Consider the following 14,405-nt stretch of genomic DNA (forward strand, 5'->3'; position numbering starts at 1 on the left):
CTGCTCTCTTTCTCTTGTGCTGTGAATAATTGTGGACCCAAAAATCATCTAGAATTTATTGTGTTTGAGTATCTTTATTCGATTGACAGAATCATCAAAGAAAAAGTAAAACAAAACATTACTTTTTTAAAACGAAGAAGAACAAGAAGAAAATATATATCAGAACAAACAGATTTCTTTTTCCAGCTTAAAAACAGTATCTAAAAACTCATTTTTTTTAGCAGCAGAGGGAAACATTTTAAAGTGCACAGTGCCTAGCAAGGAATACCTAAAGTGCAATGTTATCATTTGGCAACACAAGATAAATGTTAGCATTAAAAAGAACCAGGAATCTTATCTCATTTACAACAATTAAGCCCAATTTTTAGGATTACAATTTCAGTTTCCTTAAAAAGTAAATGATTGTTAACAAATCATCTAAAAATAATAATATTTACTACCTTTGTATGCAAATTCAAGGATATAAAATTACATTCCTTATAAAAAAACCTGTGCCTCACAGTTCGACAAATACGATGCTTATCAAAACCTTAAACCTCGTTTTATTCTAATAAAGTTGGCAGCCAATAGAAACCTACATATTCCAAATACAACCAGTCTTGAGGTATCCGTCCTGAGAATGGGCAGCATCTCAATATATTTCCTGATACAGAGGTTCCTACCCAAGGGTTTAATCCATTTCTTTCTAGGAATTTCATATAATTTACAAAAAAATAAAATATGAGCAATATCCTCATCTCTTCACAGGGAACACTCTGTGCATATACAGTCTTCTACCTCGGCACTCTTTGGCCCCCACCTGGATGTAAATGTCTTGATTTGGAGTGTGCCGTATCAAAATGTTAGATACAGCATTTTAGCAAGCAACAGCTCCACCTCATCTAAAAAAGGTTCGAAGAAAGGTCTAATTTTAAGGCTCAGGAACTGAGTTGTGAGTGATCCATAACTAGAGTTTGTTGTAGCACTCAGCTCTATGAAGTTCCAAAAGATGGTTTTACATTCCATTTTGGAATCAGGGGTGAGCAAGTCCGGATATTTCCAGTACCTGCTCAGACCCAAGTCCAACAACCATCTACAAATATGGACCAACCAAGGAAACGTAACTAAAGTGTGCAGGCTAATCAGTTCTCGTAAAGCATGTCTGTAGACGTGCAGTGCCTCTGTGGTCCATATTCTGATCTAATACGAAAGGGTCATCCAAGTAGCCCTATGCTCTATGCGTTTGATGCCTAACTCCAACATAAGGGGGATCACCGGTGTATTTTGCGGGAGTGCAGTAAACCTTCTCATAATTTTATTTTCTCCTATAGTTATTGGTGATCAAAACCCCCTCCCCATAACTCTGAACCATATAATGCAGCTTCCTGTGCACTAAATTTATATACTTGAAGTGCAGGTGTAATCGCGTTTGACGTGGTAGAAAATAGTTTCTTTATAATTGGGGACGCGTTTTGAATAAGAATCAATTTAGATTTCGTAATCTGGGGATTCCAGGAAAGTTTCAATGGTAGCCCCAAGATAAACGAAATTTGGTACACGCTCCAAAATTACGTCATTTAGCTGCATTTTATTTGTAAAAGAATTATGGGGTCTAATGGTCATATATTTTGTTTTTATCGGATTGATTTCAAGGCCCTTTTGCCTGCAATATTCATCCAACGCATTTAGGAGATTTTGGAGGCCCCTAGGTGTTTGCGATAACAGGATGGAGTCATTGGCAAAAGTTAACGCACAAATGTGCTTGCCTCCCAATTTCGGGGAGTCATGGGTTGTTTTTTTAAGGGCTTCAATCATATAATTGACGTAGAGTAAAAATAGGGTGGGCGCCAGGACACAGCCCTGGCGCACACCCCTTTGTACAGGTATCTCTTCCGTCAATTCTCCTGCTTTCCCCAGCGCACTTTTGCATATATATTTTCATGGAGCCTAACCAGCTGTGTTACGATATTGTTCGGGACCCCTTCCAATAGTAGGTTAGCCCAGAGTAGGTCTCTAAAAACTGAATCAAATGCGGCCTTCAAGTCTATGAAGGTCACATATAGATGGCCATGCCGCAGCTTTGTGTATTTCCTTGAGATAACAAGTAACCTAAAGACCTGGTCTATGGTGCTTATTTTCTTCCTAAAACCAGCTTGGCAAGCGCAAAGGACATTATTATCTGAGATCCACTCGCTTAGTCTATCCAAGATCTGTTTAGCATAGACCTTTTGTAGTATATCTAACAGACTAATCGGTCTGTAATTTGCTGGGTCGTCCCTCGAGCCTATCTTATGGATCGGAACGATCTCAGCTCCTCTCCATGAGTCAGGGATGGGCTGACCAGTAACTATTCCATTTGAAAGAAGATTAATATAAAGAGCCCAAACATCCACCGCATGTTTGAATAAGTCACCCGGGATTTTATCAGGTCTGGGTGCTTTAGATGGTTTTATGGCAGCGATTGCCTTTGTTGTATCCACCATACTAAATTGTAGAGGGGAGGATGCATTAGATAACAAAGGTGTTCTAATATCAGTTATAGGAGTTTCAGTTATTCTGCCCAGAGCAGCATACAGATTGGCAAAATGGTTATACCAAGATTTAGGGTCCAAGTTATAATCATGAGTCAGAGTATTTACCTTGGAACCATTTGCAATGTTCTTCCAAAACAAAAACTGATCACCCCGCTTAATTGCTGCTATCAACTCCTCCCAGCTGTCATCTTCCCACCTCCAACGTGCGACTTTAGAGTTTATTGTGTACCATTGAGTATGTGTGTGTGTTTTTGGGACACAAAATGTGTCATGATGGGTTTTTCAGTGCTTACTCTTAGAGGGGACATCTGACATATTTCTTTTAATAATTCTGAGGCATTTACAAATTTTCCATTTTTTAATCATGAGTAACTGCTATGTTTATATTATGTAAGTTATAGGATTATACGATTTATTTAAAAAAAAAAATATATATATATATATATATATATACATATATATATATATATATATATATATGTGTATATATCTTTTTTTTTATATATAAGTCTTCTAATTCATTTTATTCCCTGCCTTGGTTCAATAGTGATTGCCTGGCAGTAACACGGGAAGCCCTGCGTATTGTGTGAATTACACCAAGGTCTGGCTAGAGTAGATCTGAGCCTGTTGGGACTTTCATACCTCTGGAGTCAATGTGGGTGTAACCTTAGTACATTCAACTGACTTCATATTGTAGGTGTGTCTTTGCATTTGCACACACTTCCTGTGCCACTCCTTAATTTTCCTTTCGCTCCTCTTACCTTGCAGTAGATATTCCCCAGTTTCAACCAATTCCTCTTGTAATCTTACCACTCCCATATTAACAGATAAAACGCAGAACTACATGTGAGTAGTTCTACACACTTAATGCAGAAAACGTCAGACATAGGCGAAAGGACCTGCCTAGGTGTAGATCTAAGCCTGTATCTTTGAGAATTGCATTTGTGGGTTTGTGAAGTAGTAACAGGAGTACTAATGTACATGCTTGTAAATGCCTTTCTGAATTGTCCCTTGTCCATTTCACTTCTTCATAACAATCATCCCCAGGGTGGGACTGGCCTATAGGGCCGTCAGGCAGTGCCTCATGGGCTGGTCTTACATATCAGGGCCGGGTTTTTGGCTGTTTCCAGGCCTGTTTTCTTTAATGGACAGATTTTCCCATTGATTTCGATGATATTACCACAAGCATTGCCTGGATCAATCACAAATGCATACAGTCTCCCATAACTTGCAAAACACCTATAAGGATTGTCTTTATATGTTCAAACCTGCCCCAATTTGAAACAGTGGGTCACTTCATTCACTGCCACTGGGCCACTTTTAATTATGTGCTTGGGTCTATTTTCTAACCCAGTCAGGTTTACCTTGGACAAGAGCAACACTCACATAAATAAATAGTACACCAGTGGAGAGCAAACCATCAAACAGGAGGTTTGATTTCAAAAGCCAGAGAGCTATAGCAGAGCCTGCTATGATTTGGAGGTCTATAGATAGAACGCTATGGAGTGACTTTGCGGCTGTCTTAAATAATTATTTTTCTGAGTCTCTCCATCACGTAACTTAGCATTCCAAGGGAGAATTAAAGAGAGTAGTCAAAGAGGGACTTCTGAAATCAAGAAAACGCTTGGCAATATTTCTGAAAAGTATGCATAAGGTGAAATATGTGAGTTCTGTGAGATTTAGCAGGTGTAATAAATTATCTGCCTGGACATTATTAGTAAAAAGACATGCATATATTGCCTTTTCTCAGCTTCATATACAGAATGAGAACATCTGCAAAACTTTCAAGCTTAGCCATGCCCGTGAGAGTGGTCTCAACAGCCTGAGAGGCCCTAATACTAATCATAAGAGGCTCTATATAAACATGAATGAAATGGGTAAAAGGGGACACTCCTGATATGTCCTCCTATTTATCACCACTGTTCATGCTAAATTGGAGTTGTCAAAAAATGTTAGGTTTGGCCCCATGATATACATTTGAAAGCAATCTAACAATGTAAAGAGGAAAAGCAAATCTCTACAGACCAAAAAACAGCTTGCCCAAGTTAACCAGATCAAATGCTTTTTCAGCATCAACCATAATAACTACTGAGTTTTTCTGGTTAACTGAGAAAACGTTGATTGCTTGAACTAGAAAGCCTGTATTTGCTTCCATCAACCACCCTGCAACAAAACCTGACTGGTCACTATGAATTAGAGCCTGAGCAAGAGAAGTGATACGAGTTTCTCGTATTTTATTAAGAGCTTGTAATCACCATTGAGTAAACTAATAGGCCTGTATGAATTAACATCTTTATGATTCTTGCCCTTTTTTAAGAAACTAACAATAGTTGATTCCTTAAAGTAAGATGAAACATCACCCACTTCTCTAACAAAAACTAAATAATTCAGTCCAGAAAATTAAGTAATTTTGGTGGTGAAGGTTTTATAAAATGTGGCTGAAAGGCCGTCATTACCAAAAGCCTTTCCATTAGGCATTGTGGCAAAAGCATCCTTAACCACCCTAAGTAAAACAGTGGTCATAAATTCGTCAGCCTGAGTATCTGACAAACACAGCATTCTAATAACTTTAAAATACTTGACTGTGAAGTTAAATAGCTTGTTTCGTAAACATCCTTAAAGTGATGGACAAAGATTTGTGATACTTGATTTTGCGGCTCGCAATTTGTGTGGCGCTATTACCATTGTACAACAGTGTATTTCACACTGTTAGCGATTCCCAATGGGGTCGCAAATAGAGAGGCTCATGAATATTAATGAGCCTCTCGCAATTTACGGCGCCATTGGGATTGGCAGGCCCTCCCAGGTATGGTGGCCTGCTGGTCTCAGCAGACCACCTTTTCTGGGTCTGCTTTGAAATAAAGCAGTCTTTTTTAAAATGCAGCCCGTTTTCCTTAAAGGAAAACAGGAGGCATTTAAAAAAAGAAAAATTGAAACGTTTTCGTTTCGTTTTTTAAGGGCTGGCAGTGGTCCCTGAGACCACTGCCTGCCCTTAAAAAATATTTTCCCCTGGGTTTGCAAAGGGGAAGGGATCCCCTGGGGTCGTCCCTTTTGTAACTCCATTACTACCCTCTTGAAGAGGGTGGTAATTAGCAAGTGTTTTGCGCCCACAATTGCGGACACAAAACATCTGTACATAGGATTGAGCATGCTATTAGAAAGGGAACACCCCTTCCTAATAGCAAGTCGCAAAACCCTATTTTGCGACTCACAAATATTGAGACTTTCAAAATAGGGTTTTTACATTCCCAATGCTGTTTTTGCATGCGCAAACGGGTTCGCAAACCCGTTTGCGCATGGAAAAAACGTCATACATCTGGCCCTGGATCTCCTGCAGTGGGATTCTGCCACTCACTAGCAAACACCGCCTCCTCTCTCAACCGAGTCAGCAAGCCAAATACCCCCCAATCTATTGGTTTTCTTTGTGTAATTGCTGATGAAAAGCCTTGGAACTAGAAATTTCTTGTAAAATTAAAAAATCCCTCAGGTTTTTGCTTGGCCTTTTCATGAGCCGACTAGTGTCTCTTTGACCGTGATGCATAGTCTACTGTTGATTGCAACTGAAATTTGCTTTGTCTATGCTCCTTGTGTTGGTTTGCCTGGTAGGCAATAATCTGCAGGGTCCAGACGAGTTTGATCGCTTTAAAGTTATTAGAAGTTATAAAATCAATCCAAAGAAAACTGAGGTTCCTTCTTTTTAATTCACCTGTCAATGCTCTCCTGGTTCTTTTGCATTCACAGGCCAGAGCCCCAAATCCGATTCAATACCTTGGGGTATCTGTCACTGATGATCATTCCAAGCTTTTGCAACTAAACTATCTCCCAACGTTTTTTAAAAATAAAGGGACTACCCGATGGACGTTGCTTCCCCTGAGCTGGGTGGCTCTTATGAAAATGTCTATTCTTCCATTACTTTTTTTTTTTTTTTGCTCTAACATTCGAGTAAATAGTAGTTATTTTTCTGATTTGGATGTACTTTTTAGGCAGTTCATCTGAGATAAAAGTACCAAGTGTGCAATACTTTGCTCTCCAGCTGGAGACCTTTCAGGACGGGTTGATTCTTCCCCATTTCCAAATGGCCAGGTGGCCCTTTTTTATTTGTGTGCAAAGTTGTTAGATGGCAGAGGTACGATGGATTCTTTTTTTCTGGATAAAATGATGCTGGTACTCAACTACCAGTCTTTTTTAAGGTTGTGAAATTTCCGAAACAGACCAGATGTAAGGTTTTGCTGGATCTAAGTGTTAGATTTTTGAACTCTTACCGTTCTAATCATATTTCTTCAGGCTTGGTGTTTCTTACACTCCAGGAATTTGGTTATCTTGTTCTTCAGGGTCCGGCTATAGTATTTTTCTAATATTCTGCATGGTCAAATTGTTGACCTAATGAATTATGATTGCAAGTGACAGTATTTGTGATGTCTCATTGCACCTTATTGTAGATGCGATCTGTATTTCGTCATGTAACATGATCATGGTGTTATTGGTGTTCAGCTACTATTTTTACTATCGCCTGTCTATGCACTTTACCATATTCTTAAGGAACTTTGGGGCATATTACCAACAACTTGCAATAATTATCGCTATGTTGGTTTAGCGGCGATATTTTTATCGCCGAGCTGCGGCGATTTTTATCTCATAGGAATCTTGCTATTATCAAGGTTTATCTCCTAAGCGATAAAAATCGGCCGAAATGCATGAATATCACTGAAAAGTCAGCAATATTCATGCACTACCGAGCTAATGCTCTTAGCCATGTTATCCACCTACCATTGGATAACATGGCTAAGAACTGCTCAGGGGCAGGTGTTAGCTTTAGGAGATAATCGCGCTTAGCGCGAATATCTCCAAAAGTTGGTAATAGGAGATAGCGATGTTAGCGACTGTTTCCAGTCGCTAACATCTTGGCACTCCCACTTTTCATGTCATTAGTGATAAATATCACTGACATGCAAAGCGGGGCCCAAGATGGTCGCTATCTCCTAATAGCTGTCGCTAACTGGTGTTAGCGACAGCTAGGTAATAGGGAGATAAAATTATCTCCGCTTTCTTGGCTTTTGAAGCCAAAAAAAAGCGGAGATAAACCCCTTTGATAATATGCCCCATTATTAATTAATATTTTTTTCTTCTTTTTTTTTAATGTCCTTTACTTTAATATGCTTTCAATCTTTTTTCTGGATTTTTTTACTTGATTGGTGATAAAAGCTACACTTGGTCCATACTATGTATGAACAATTGCACCTCTTTTCATTTGTAATTTATATTGATTATTGCTGAAGATTGGAAAGATTTTTAGAAGGGTCCTTTCCCTTTCTGAAACCATATGTCTTTTTGTACAAATTATGCCAAATTAACAATTTAGAATTAAAAAAAGACACGCAAATGTTGCAAATAATTTTGCGATCCAATAATAAACACTGCCGCTTTTCTACCACTAAACAAAACACGTGTTATCGTTTCTGTATTGGGAAGTCACATTAAAATAAAAAGTTACACCGTTTGAAAACTGACAGCAAATGTACCATAAACTGTTCCTGCCAGATGCAAGTGAACATGTGTTCAGGAAACTCAGGGGTGAACTCCTCAGGCACGTCTATGACACAGTTATCACTCAGCAAAGTACACTATGTGCTGATAAGAGCTAATGGGCATCTATTGTTTCTAATCAATAGGCGGGTAATTGTTACCGAGACCAAAGCAAAGAGGAAAATGTAAAATGAGTGTCAAACAGCTCTTAAAGCCTCGCAGTCTTTCATGGCAAATCAAGCAAATTATGTACAATATATCACAACCGACATACATTGTATTTAAATACCGACTCATGTCAAATTATGTTGTTTTTCCAGTAGGCCTTATTTCCTTTGCTGCTTGTTTTTTTTATAATTAGCTGTTCACAAGCTGTTGTCCGAATATAAATAAATGTACCTCCTTAAACATGAGCCAGATCCCAATAGGATCCTTTGATAATATAATGTCCATTTAAATCAATAACATATGTTTTCAATTGAAACAATAATGACGACTATTAAGTGCTTCATACAGCACTTCTCTAGCTTCTGGGCCCTGAAAATAACAGATGTTAACATTACCTAAAATGGCCCTGATTATAAATTATGCTTAACACAATTATTGTATGATTTTATGAATTGATTTCGTTCCTCATGGTTATTAAATGTTTGGCTTTTCCTCAGCCAACTTTATGAAACATGAGTGAACCAGCACCATTTTTCCAGCCAATAATTCTGGTAACAACATTGCTTGAGGTTTTGACTGCGGAAAGATTCAAGCCCCATTACATGTTTTTTTTCTAATTGGTGGCACATACAATACTTCCTCACTAGAAAAAAATTGGCTATGTTCCTTCTCCTAATTTCCCCATCGCCCCCCTCACCACCCATCGCACCTACAAGCCCACCCATATCTTTACCACTCGGTTAGATTAGGTGATAAAATGTATTCTCTAAATTTGCAAGGAATAGGGGATTCTGAAGTGCTTAATTTGTGCCTGTGTTTTTCGGTGCCTGGCACCGGCCTTTATTTGTAAACACAGGCGCATATTTACGAGAAACCATCACATGATTGTGCTATGCGTATATTTTTAAGCAATGTTCATTAGTGGAGCATTAAACTAATATGTCTTTTTAAAAAAATGATAACATTTGAAGTTAAGCCTGCAGTTTTAAGTGACATGGGTTTTGCCAGCTGCAGTGGAAAAGTGATTAATACCTGGGGGTCTGGGACTTAATTGTTTACAAATTAATCACTGGGATACTGTGCGGTTTTACAGCAGGAAAAATTTGTCCCACTTTGTAGTACTCCATTACTCCCAGGTTCCTCCAGTCCTCATCCCATTCATTACATATGAAGATAACCATCTTACTGACAGAATAAAGAACAGAGGAATGCGGGGGCTCCGGCCCCACCCTTTCACACTGGGAGTACTAAACCAGTACTTATCCAGCATTCGCCTATTCTTTTTCTGTCTGTTGACAGAATGGGACAGGGTGTACTGGTTGCTGCTCCTGCTAGGCAGCAGTGGCGTTTTCTATGGCATGCCCATCAGTCTGCTGGGCTTCCCTTGACGGTTCTTGGTTGTGCCTCCCAGCCTGTGTGCTGGCCCTGAGGTACGGTTGTTGGCTGCCGGCCCTTTGCAGTTGGTGTGCTGGGCCTGCTGAGCAGTTCAGGTTTCTGGCAGCACATCTTCCTGAGGCTGGGGCTTTTCCCCTGACTCCATTTTGGTGCATTTGACATGTGTCCTGGTTCTTCACATTTCATGTGCACCTCACCATCTCTGTTATTATACTAACACTGCCCTTTTGAGGCTGCATTATGTTTGGTCTCCTGTCCACTTCTTGCGCTGTCCGCTTCTTTTGTTTCCATTACAGTCTGATTTACTGTTAGCGCCTGCTTTTGTAGCTCCTTTACTTTGTGTTCTTTACTTCTTGTTGTTTCTGGGACCTGTTTTCCTACCTTATCCAGTGTTCCAGTGGGGCGGGGGTGGAGACCTGTTGAGTGCTGCTTGTCCTGTCTCTTGTTGGTCTCGGGGCTTGACGCTCTTCCTGGGATTTTGGTTGCCCTGCTCTTGCTGTGTCTGCGTGGGTCCAGTTTCTGGCCTGTCCCTCTTCTGGCCTCTGTTCGCTTGGTGGGATGTGCAGCTTGTGTCCTCCGGCCTCAGTCTTCCTTGGGTTGTGGAGTTGCTGAGTGACTTCCAGTTTGGCTGTGGAGCTTTGGCTTCTGCTCTGTTTTCTGTGGCCTTGCTGGTCTGGTTTGGGCCTTCTATGGCCGGTGCCATTTGTTTTGGCTGTACGTTCTCTGTCCCTGTTTTCTGGGTCGGGTGCTTCCTGGTTCGGGGGAGTCCGTCATACACCTTGGGACCTTGGGGGTCACCTTTTGGGTGTCTGTTTGGGTGTCTGTCTGTGCGCCATTTGTTGGGCTTCCCTTCTTCTTCTTGATGTCTTGCCTGGTTGAGGGTGCCCGAACCCCCTAGAGGTCCAGAGATTCTGTGCCTTTTGGGGATGGGGTCCAGACTGGCCTGCCTGCCCTTCCCTTTGGCCTTCTGCCTCTGCGCCTGCCTTTCCCAAGTGCAGACTGTGTTGTGATGTTGGCATCCCCGTGCAGGTTGCTTGGCTTCAGCCCTGCCTTCCCAGACATTTTTGCAGTGTGTTGCCTCTGTGTCCTTAGTTGTGGCTGGTTTTGATGGTTTTTCTCACTGCCCTCGGGGTTGGAGTGTTTCTGGTGTTTGGTGGTGGATGCTCTGCTTCCTGCCTTTTGGGCTGCGCTGGGCCTTCTGCCTCGGTTCCGTTGTTTCCTGGGGCAGTTGAGGGAGGCCCTGCTGCTGGGTTGGGGCTAGCCTTGGGTTGCCGGCCTGGATGGTGCATTTAACCAGCTTTCCAATCTGGCTAACAGAACTTTACCCATAAGTTTAGAGGTAGAGTCCAGAAGGGAGATTGGTTCTATACAAGACCTGACGCAAGCATTAGTAGGTGCAATTGACCTTGCTTCCCTTCATAAAATTTCGCTGGCGGTCATAACATTAGATGCCACTAAGGCATTTGATCGCGTTAATTGGGTATATCTGGCTAAAGTCTTAGAGAGGTGCAACTATCAGGCCCCAATAGCTAGAGTATTATTAAATGGAAGTCTTTCATCACCCATAAAAATTAATAGAGGTACAAGACAGGGATGTCCTCTTTCACCCTTGCTTTTTGATTTATACATTGAATCATTGGCTGAAAAAATTAGATAAGACCAGCGTATTTTACCATTCAAATATAATAACTGGGAGAAAAAAGTCTCTCTATATGCTGATGATATGATGTTGTATACATCAGACCCTATCAATGCAATTCCCCTTATTTATAGTGCTGCAGAGCAGTTTGGGCAAATTTCTGGTTATCAGATCAGTCGGTCTAAATCAGAATGCATGATATGGAATATTACAACCTCAATATCTATCCAAATCGTAAAACATTAAATAAGATATTTGGGGGTACAAATTACGCAGGACATACACCAATGTCCATCAACTGTTGTGAGGGATTAAAAATGTTTTCAAAATGAATTAACCATTCAGTTGGCATGACTAACGTGTCAACCCTTGCTGAGGAAACATCTTTAAACAGGAGCTGGTCAATAGTTTTCCAGAATAGGATAGAGTTCTTTGTCTCGGCTGCTTCGATCAAGTTATCCCAGGCATTCTCCCTTATTTCAGTTTTTCTCAGCTTTAAAGCTTGCTTATAGCTCTTCCGAAGACAAACAATTTTTTCTCTATTCCTTGGTTTACTTTTTAATTCTGGATTAGCTGTCCAATTTTTTTTATATAATGATTTTTTTTTGTTTTATGGTCTCCACGAAAGCTGTGGGATCTACACCTGCCCATTTTATCGAAATCCCGTCTTCACCTTGGGTTTTATTGTTAGTTGCAAGTGCGGTTATCATCTTTCTGTGGTATAATTTAGAATTTAATATTAACAGGACAGGGTGATGATCACTTAACCAGGTTGTTTAAAACATTTTTCAACCAGACACCCGCAGCTTCTGGATATTAAAAAGTGGTCAATACATGAAGATGACCTGGCCCCTTAATAAGTGTTTTTAACATGTACTCCCTCATAAGGTCCTGGCGCCATAATTTCTAAGTTAAATTTAAACATAACATGATTAATGGCTTCGCCATGTAAATTATGGGGGGAAATTAGAGATTTGCTCGCCGAGTACGCCTTTGTAGCCGCATTGGTCCCCCGTAGTATATCCACATAAGTCAGTGTTGAAGTCCCCTGCCCAAATTATAATACTTCCGCCCCTCAGTTCTTTCAAAATTCTATCCAATTCTCCCTCCAATAGTAAAATTATCTCCTGTTTCGTATTGTCAAAAATATTGGTATAGAATTAATGAGTACAAAATTCTGCTTTCCTTTGACAGTGAAAGCTGGGAGCTGAAAGTACTGCGAGTTTTATAGATCTTCTTTAGAGTCAGGGGTGCTAATATAGAAGTTAATACTGCCAGGCCTCCACTCGCTCTCCCTGCCGTAGACGGTATTGCATTGGAAAAGAAAGTTTTAAAACCATTAATATAAAAGGGTTCTGTCACCCAGGTTTCCTGTAAAAGAATCATGGAACAGTGCTGAATGCTCTTTAACCATACTGGGTTTTGCAATTTATTTGTGACCCCTGCAACATTCCATGTCATCATTTTTAGTGACCCGACCAGTGAGAAGTCCGTTGGAACTACCCCAATCATACTGTTTGAATAAGTAGGATCACTACATGTATCTAGCTGCGACACTTCCATAGGATTTACTTCCATTCCTTTTAAGGGAATGCAAGAATTACATTTCTTAGTCCTCTCCACTGTCTTACATACTACTTCCCTAGGTATATCTAGATGATCTGAGATACACGAGCAATCATCTAATTTGGTTGTTTTAAGCCCGGTCCATCAACCTCACCGCAGCTTCCAAGGGGTGCAAACCTATTAGGCATGAGCAGTAACCTGAAATCAGCAGGGGTGCAGTTATTTCTCCCTATTTGAAAGGATGGCTCAGGACTAGATCTGTAAAAATATCCAAGGGGTAAAGCAATGATGCCCTCGTTACAATCATCTTATTGCCAAGAGTATTTTGCCGAAGCCTCTTCCAGTAGGCGACCTACCACATTAGAATGGCGAAAATTTACCACAATGCAATCCCCTTCACTTAGCTTTTCCCCTTTACCCACCCAGCCCACTCACCTTAACATAATTATTTCCTGAAATAAGAGCCCAGGACTACAATGGGTGTTACTGAAAAACCAGTGTACAACCTGGTTCTTCAGTGAGTCTCATGTTTCAATAATATTTTCATGAAGTCTTGGGACGTTTTTCAGGACAATAACATAAGGGGTAGCTTGGGGGGCAAGTTAAAGGATCCCCCCTGGTCTGGCTTTGGTCGATGATGGTTATCAAACAATTGGGTGTATTTTTTACCATTCCTTTTATTACCATTTTGTAAATTGCCATTTGTACTATTAGTAATTGGTTGTGATCTAGACAATCCTGGTATTTCTTTACTATGCAATACAGGGGGTTGATATCTCTTAGGCTCTGCTACTTCACTACTGGAGCTTTGTTTGTTTTGCTGGAGTTCCTTATCCTTCCTTTCTAGCATGGGTCTCTGGCATATGGTATTAACATTTGATGACCGCAAAGCTGAGACCACTTCCATAAGTGTGGAAATGTCTTTTTGCACAGTTTTTATCTCGGACATAACTCGCCTCTCGATGGTGTCTATCTTCCCGTGTAGCTTTTTAAAAAGTGTCTCAATGGCTTGCGTATAAGGTGCTGCGTCATGAGGACCTATTTGGGACATTCTCTCATCTTGTTTTGCTGTCTTCCTCCTTTTTTGGTGTTTCTGGGGGCTATTCGTTAGCGGCGCTGGCGCCGCTTGCTGCTTACACCTCTTTGCAGGTTGTGAAATCAATTGCGGTGAGTTAGATATTACAGATTTTTCGGGAGAAATTGATGATACACAAGGTCTGGGCCTAGTTGCAAAAACTGATTTAGGTAGGTTAAAGGGACTTGAACTTTTGTCCATTGAGCTAGAATGTATCCTACCACTTTTGACACCAGGATCCTGTACTTCTGACTCAGAACCAGCTCTACTTTCACCATCCTCCACAACAACAGATTTAGTCTCTTTTTGGGCTGAGATCAGTGCCGTTTCGGTAGTGGCTAAATACTCCTCGACCTGAGCAATCTCAAAATTGATGATCCCCATTGCATTTTTCAATTAATTTGTAATCGGTGCTGTTTTAGCCACGTGCTTCCCCTTGGTTGCAACTGCCAATTTCCTTTTTCCCATTTCGCTTATTATGCCGTTACACCGAGGTACAAGATCAAAAGATTTTAAGAAGTCTTAC

General features: G+C 40.6%; 1 protein-coding gene across 1 annotated transcript in view; it reads left to right on the plus strand.

Moving 5' to 3' along the window:
* LOC147683825 (uncharacterized) overlaps positions 1 to 14,405 on the plus strand; it is a 1,174,400-nt gene that overhangs the window by 184,424 nt on the left and 975,571 nt on the right. The window lies entirely within an intron of this gene.

The sequence above is a fragment of the Lissotriton vulgaris genome, chromosome 11, assembly GCF_964263255.1.
Source record: "Lissotriton vulgaris chromosome 11, aLisVul1.2, whole genome shotgun sequence".
In the NCBI taxonomy this organism is placed as follows: Eukaryota; Metazoa; Chordata; class Amphibia; order Caudata; family Salamandridae; genus Lissotriton; species Lissotriton vulgaris.